Source organism: Symphalangus syndactylus, chromosome 1 (assembly GCF_028878055.3).
Source record: "Symphalangus syndactylus isolate Jambi chromosome 1, NHGRI_mSymSyn1-v2.1_pri, whole genome shotgun sequence".
Lineage (NCBI taxonomy): Eukaryota > Metazoa > Chordata > Mammalia > Primates > Hylobatidae > Symphalangus > Symphalangus syndactylus.
Genome location: NC_072423.2, coordinates 144673115 through 144679967, shown reverse-complemented (window position 1 = coordinate 144679967; position 6853 = coordinate 144673115).

Sequence of the window (6853 nt, the reverse complement as noted above, 5' to 3'; positions counted from 1 at the left end):
TTTAAAAACATAGAGAAAAAAACCTAACATACCCTGGTAAATAAAACTTCAGCATCAAATCCAAAAAAAAGGCCTTACAAGCATCCATGCAGAAAAACAGAAGAAAAGTATAAAAACTCACCACAGACTCTTCTGCCTTATTATCTGTAAGAACACTATGAAAAAAGACTACAGATTTGTGAGAAGCAAAATGTTATAAACTAGAAATTCTAGAACAAACAAAAATGAATGTTTCACGTATTATGCAACAAAGCATTCTCAGATACCCTCATAAAGTAAACATATGTTACTTATCTTTAAAAAACGATTTAGAGACATACTCTAGGTAACCATGAGACAGATCATCACTGGCCATCAGAGAAATGCAAATCAAAACCGCAGTGAGATACCATCTCACACCAGTTAGAATGGCGAGCATTAAAAAGTCAGGAAACAACAGGTGCTGGAGAGGATGTGGAGAAATAGGAACACTTTTACACTGTTGGTGGGACTGTAAACTAGTTCAACCATTGTGGAAGACAGTGTGGCGATTCCTCAGGGATCTAGAACTAGAAATACCATTTGACCCAGCCATCCCATTACTGGGTATATACCCAAAGGACTATAAATCATGCTGCTACAAAGACACATGCACACATACGTTTATTGCGGCACTATTCACAATAGCAAAGACTTGGAACCAACCCAAATGTCCAACAATGATAGACTGGATTAAGAAAATGTGGTACATATACACCATGGAATACTATGCAGCCATAAAAAATGATGAGTTCATGTCCTATGTAGGGACATGGATGAAACTGGAAACCGTCATTCTCAGTAAACTATCGCAAGGACAAAAAACCAAACACCGCATGTTCTCACTCATAGGTGGGAATTGAACAATGAGAACACATGGACACAGATAGGTGAAGATCACACTCTGGGGGCTCTTGTGGGGTGGGGGGAGGGGGGAGGGACAGCATTAGGAGATATACCTAATGCTAAATGACGAGTTAATGGGTGCAGCAAAACAACATGGCACATGGATACATATGTAACAAACCTGCATATTGTGCACATGTACCCTAAAACCCTAAAGTATAATAATAATAATAATAAAAGAAATCAGGAACTCAGGAATAGAGAAATCCAGGTGGAGAAAATTTGCCTGATAGTGACGTATCATCACTTCCATACACAACTAAGTCTAAATTGTTGTAAATGCCATTATTTAAAAAGAATGGAAATTGTGTAAATAATTATTGAATAGTAAATACATACTATAAAATATTATGTAGTAAACTGGGAATGTTTTGCAAAGTGCATAATGAAGATAGTATTTTATTTGTAAATATCTCTTACAAATTTTAAGCATAAACACTACTGTTAAAACCAAAAAGAACAAACAAAAACCACATACACACATAAACAGGCTAAATCCCAAAAGAAAAAAAAAGCCACATAACTATTTGTTTAAGAGATTTCTAAAGTTGTAATTTTAATCATTTCATCTTGGAGAGTAACAAAAAGAGAACCAGCTATCAGCCTGTGTATCAGGAATTTTCGCAGAAAATGTGTATTACTTTCTCTTCCTAAAGAGAGGAAACAGACAAAATTATTATGTTTAGGTTACATATTGAGCATATCTTATTTTTAAATATATAATAAATTATTATCATTGTGTACTTACCTATAAGACTTGGCCAGAAGAATATTTGACTAAAATAAAAACAACTGAGGCAATTAGAATTTCCAGTTTCTACCTGGCAATTCTAAGGAAACAAACCAAAGAGAAGAGCCAATGCCGATGTAACAACATGGTAGAAATAGAACAGTCAAGAACACTGTTTATGGGAATGTAAATTAGTATAGCCATTATAGAAAGCAGTATGAAGGGTTCTCAAAAAACTACATATAGGTCCGGGCACGGTCGCTCATGCCTGTAATCCCAGCACTTTGGGAGGCTGAGGTGGGCGGATCATCAGGAGACCATCCTGGCTAACACGGTGAAACCCCATCTCTACTAAAAATATAAAAAATTAGCCGGGTGTGGTGGTGGGCACCTGTAGTCCCAGCTACTCGGGAGGCTGAGGCAGGAGAATGGTGTGAACCCAAAAGTCAGAGCTTGCAGTGAGCCGAGATCGTGCCACTGCACTCCAGCCTGGGTGACAGAGGGAGACTCTGTCTCCAAAAAAAAAAAAAAAAAAAAAATGCTGCAAATAGAACTACTATATAATCCAGCAATCCCACTACAGATTATCCAAAGGAAAGGAACACAATACATCAAAGGGATAGCTGCACCCCATGTTTACTGTAGCACACTCTTCATAATAGCCAAGATACGGAATCAACATAAATGTCCATCAACAGATGGTGGATAAAGAAAATAGTGGTATATATACACAGTGGAATACTGTTCTAAAAAAAGAATGAAATACTGTTATTCACAGCAACGTGGATGAGTCTATATTAAGTGAAATAAGTCAAGCACAGGAAGATAAATACCACATGTTTTTACTCATTATGTGGCAGCTAAAAAACAATTGAACTCATGCAAGTAGAGAGTAGAACTGTAGGTATTCGAAGCTGGCAAGGGGAGGAGGAGGAGAGGGTAGGGAGAGGTTGGTTAAGGGCTACAAAATTGCAGCTGCGTAGGAGGAATGAGCTCTGGTGTTCTGCAGCACTGTAGGATGAAGATGATTCATTGCAATTTATTGTGTATTTTCAAAAAGCTCCAAAAGAGGATTCTGAATACTCTCAACACAAAGAAAAGAATGAATTCCTTGTGATAGAGATGCTGACTTCCCGGATTTGCTCATTATGCATTGTATACACATACGGAAATATCACTCTGCATGCCATAAATACGTACAGTTATGACATGTCAACTAAAAATAAAAGGAACAAAATAACAACAGCTTTAAAAAATTTAAAAAAGAATCAGCCTCTTCTGACAGTGGCTAAGGAAAAGTCAACAACCTCAAAGGGCTATAGGTAGGCAGATCTGCTAAAGTATAGATTTTCAGACATTTGCTAAGAGAACCAACCAAGATTTCTCCCTGAGAAGTACCTGCAACCAAATCTCAGCCTCAGGAGGGCCCTTCAAGAGAGGTCGTCAGGGCCATATCCTTTGCCAGCTACACTCAAAAGACAAAGTCCACACTGTGAGCCCTGGGATCATAAGTGGACAAAGGGGAATAAGGGATCAGTGGTACTAGGATTGATTTTTATTATTTTCACTTTCTCCAATGAACATGCATAATGTTTCTATTCAAAAAACAGAACAATATTTTTGAAATGGTGGTTGCAGATAATATGTAATATGGGCCACATTCATGACATAACTGCTAAGGCTGGTTATAAAATTGTACAAATTTTATTTACAACTCTGAGGTACAAAATAAGCTTGGAAGGGAAAATTTAAAAACAAAATGATATGAACAGTAACATTATGAATGATTAAGATTTGTCCTCTAATGTCTAAACATTCCGTAAGATGGTTATATGATTTAATCATTTTAGATATTTTAAACATAATTGGTATCCAATCATTCTGCAACACATATATATTAAGACATATGTACCAGAATAGTATCATACCGTCTAGCCTTTAAACAGATTACAGGAGGATCAATGAATCTTAATATATGTTAGAAGGTCTTTTTTGATATGAAGCATTCACAAATAATAAAATAAACCTGGAGATTTAAAACGGAGGTGATTTCCAAAGGAACATTTTTTTTGGAACCCACTGTTTTTAGAAACTGTAGTAGTAACCATTGAATAATTATTGGCATCGCTGGAATTTTACAAGTGACAAATTTCACATCTAATCATGGATGACAGAGTCTCCAAAGACTGGATATATTGCAACTAAAGCAATCAAACAAATACAAGTTATTTTGGATACAGCAAAGACCACAGAAACACTTTAATGAAATTTCAATAATCCTTGCTAGGAGAGAAATTCACAAGGCCAGAGAAACTTAAGTTCTGAAACTGTTGTTCTTCAGAGCATTTGCAGAGCCCATTTTCAGAGAAATTGAAGTGGATCTGGCTTTTGATTTAAAATAAGTTTCTATCATAGAACTGTCACTTCCAGGCATTCCAACCTCAGGCACATGATAAGCTGTGGCTGGCAGAAGCTATAATCAGAGGTAAAGCAACTGGTGATAAAGTACAAGGTGCCATAAGTTTCAATATAAATCAATAGAGAAATTCCATCTCTATCCAGTTAAATCATTTCTAACTTTATTGTCTCACAGTAAATACAACCTGTGTCAAAAGAAAGGCAAAGTCAGAACCTACTGCTGTAATTCTTATAATTTCTGTTTTCTTAACAGTGCTTCAGCAAACTCTTTTGGTTCTGTTACGTGAAAAGTATCTCCCCTTAACCCTGGGCGCAAGGGTAGAGTCCCATTGTGTTGGCAGCTAAGAGCTCACAGCTGCTCCCTTCTCCAGGAATTGCCCTCAGGTGGCAAAATGCTTTGCCACAGCCTCCTTAGTCATAGCCACCAGTTAATGACTGAGTGATTTTGGAGTACAAAAGGTCAACCACCTTGTCATTCGTGCAGTGAATACTCTAAAGTTCCCAGCTCCCCACGCCCCACCCACATACCAAGCTTCCGTGTATCAGACCATGCCCAGCCTTCATCTGATACCACATCCTTGCCTGGCTCTTTCTCCTTCCTTTCTTCCCTCTCTTCTCTTTCCTGCTTCACTACCTCCACTAAAGGGTTTTTCCTGAAGATGATGTCCTCAGTAAATAAATCACTGTCACCTGAATTCCTATTTCAGGCATTGCTTCTACAGAACCAGCCTAAAAGAGAACAAAAATGAAAATAAACATACCTTAAAATCAAATTAAATTTTAAGACTTAGGCTGCACAAATCTCCTGATATTCCATCAACGTGTATTTGACCTTCTTTATTCCTCTCCTGATGAGAACTTCTCCAGTGTATCTTATTCCCAAATGCCTTTAAGACACTGACAACGGTTCAACAATTGTATGTTGACATCCCAGGTATATATGACAATCCTTAAGTCTATTGCTAAGCATAGCCTTAATGTTTGGAATAACATAATGACAATAAGATTCAACTCCTAGCTCTAAATAAAAAAAGAAAAAAGAAGATTCCACTCCTGACATATACTTGGACTGCAATTTTGTATCCAACAACTCTGAAATTAGTCGTGGAAGAAAAGATACACTCTCTGCCCCCTAAATATTTTTTTCCTTTACAAAGCAGAAATGCAGAACGCCTTTGATGCCAAGTGTTAGCTACCCTACACTGCCCTTCCTCACCCTTCTGTGGCTCCTAAACCACTTAACATGGCGTGTGGTGGCTCATGCTTCTAATCCCAACACTGGGAGATAAGGCAGGATTGCTTAAGCCCAGGAGTTTGAGACCAGCCTGGGCAACATAGTGAGACTCTGTATCTACAAAAAAAAATCAAATAGTTAGTCAGCTGTGGTTGTGCATGCCTGTGGTCCCAGCTACATGGGAAGCTGAGGCAGGAGGAGCACTTGAACCAAGGAGGCTGAGGCTGCAGTTAGCAGTTTTCATACCACTGCACTCAAGCCTGGGCAACAGAGAAAGACCTGTCTCAAAAAAAAAAAAAAAAAAGGGAGAGAATTTGCTTTGATTTGCTTTAATTCCTCCTAATGAGAGTTTTAATTTCCATTTCAATCATTGGGGAAAAATTTTTTGAAAGCATCTGCTCTGTACCAGGCCCTGGAGATTACAGTAATGAAAAAACAGACAAAATTTTTTTTTTTTTAATGATGCTTACATTCTAACTGTGGAACACACACACACACACACACACACACAGACTCCCTAAAACAAAACAAATTGTGTTATATGCAGACAATGGAACATAGTCCAGTACTAAAAAGAAATAAGCTATCAAGCCATGAATAGAGGAAACTGAAATGCATGTTACTAAGTGAAAGGAGCCAATCAGAAAAGGATACATACTGTATGATTCCAACAATGTTACATTCTGGAAAAGCTAAAACTATGGAGACAGTAAAAAAGATCAAGGGTTGCCAGAATTTCAGAGGAAGAAGGAAGGAATATGCAAAGCACCGAGGATTTTTAGGACACTGAAACTACTCTGTAAGATCCTACAATGTCGGTGCATGTCGTACATTCGTCCAAACCCACAGAATATACAACACCAAGAGGGAGCCCTAATATAAATTATGGACTCTGGATAATAATGTGTCAGTGTAGGTTGAGCAATTGCAACAATGCACCAATCTGGTGGGAGATGTTGATGATGGAAAAGGCTACACGTGTGTGAGGGCAGAGGCGATATGGGAAATCTCTGTACCTTCTGCTCAGTTTAGCTGTAAACCTAAAACTACTCTACAAAATAAAACTTACTTGAAAAAAAAACAGAAAGTAAATAAAATTATACATTCTAGTACAGAAGAACATGCAAAAATAACTTTGTCTCTAAACTTTAATATAACATTTTAAACAAACTATTTTTCCTCCATAAATTGCATTCTAGGCCAAAGAGCTTAGTAGTCCTTGAAATGTTTTAATAAAATATAGATTGACCAAATATTTTAATATGATTTTATTTCCATTACAACTCAGAGAAGGGAAGAGTATATTCATCTAAAGAAAGTACTGGTTTCTCCAGTAAAATAAGTTAAATAGTTTCATAATTTAAAAGTGGCGTTATTTGAAATAGCAAATACTTGATAAAAGATTTATCCATAAAATGCACAAACTATAAAAATATTATTAGTATTTTTTGCTAATTAGCTATTGCTCTGCAACAATTTCACTAATAAAAATTTCACTAGCAAAAATTAAAATGGCTATAAGTAACTAAAAGGTGCAGACTATGAAA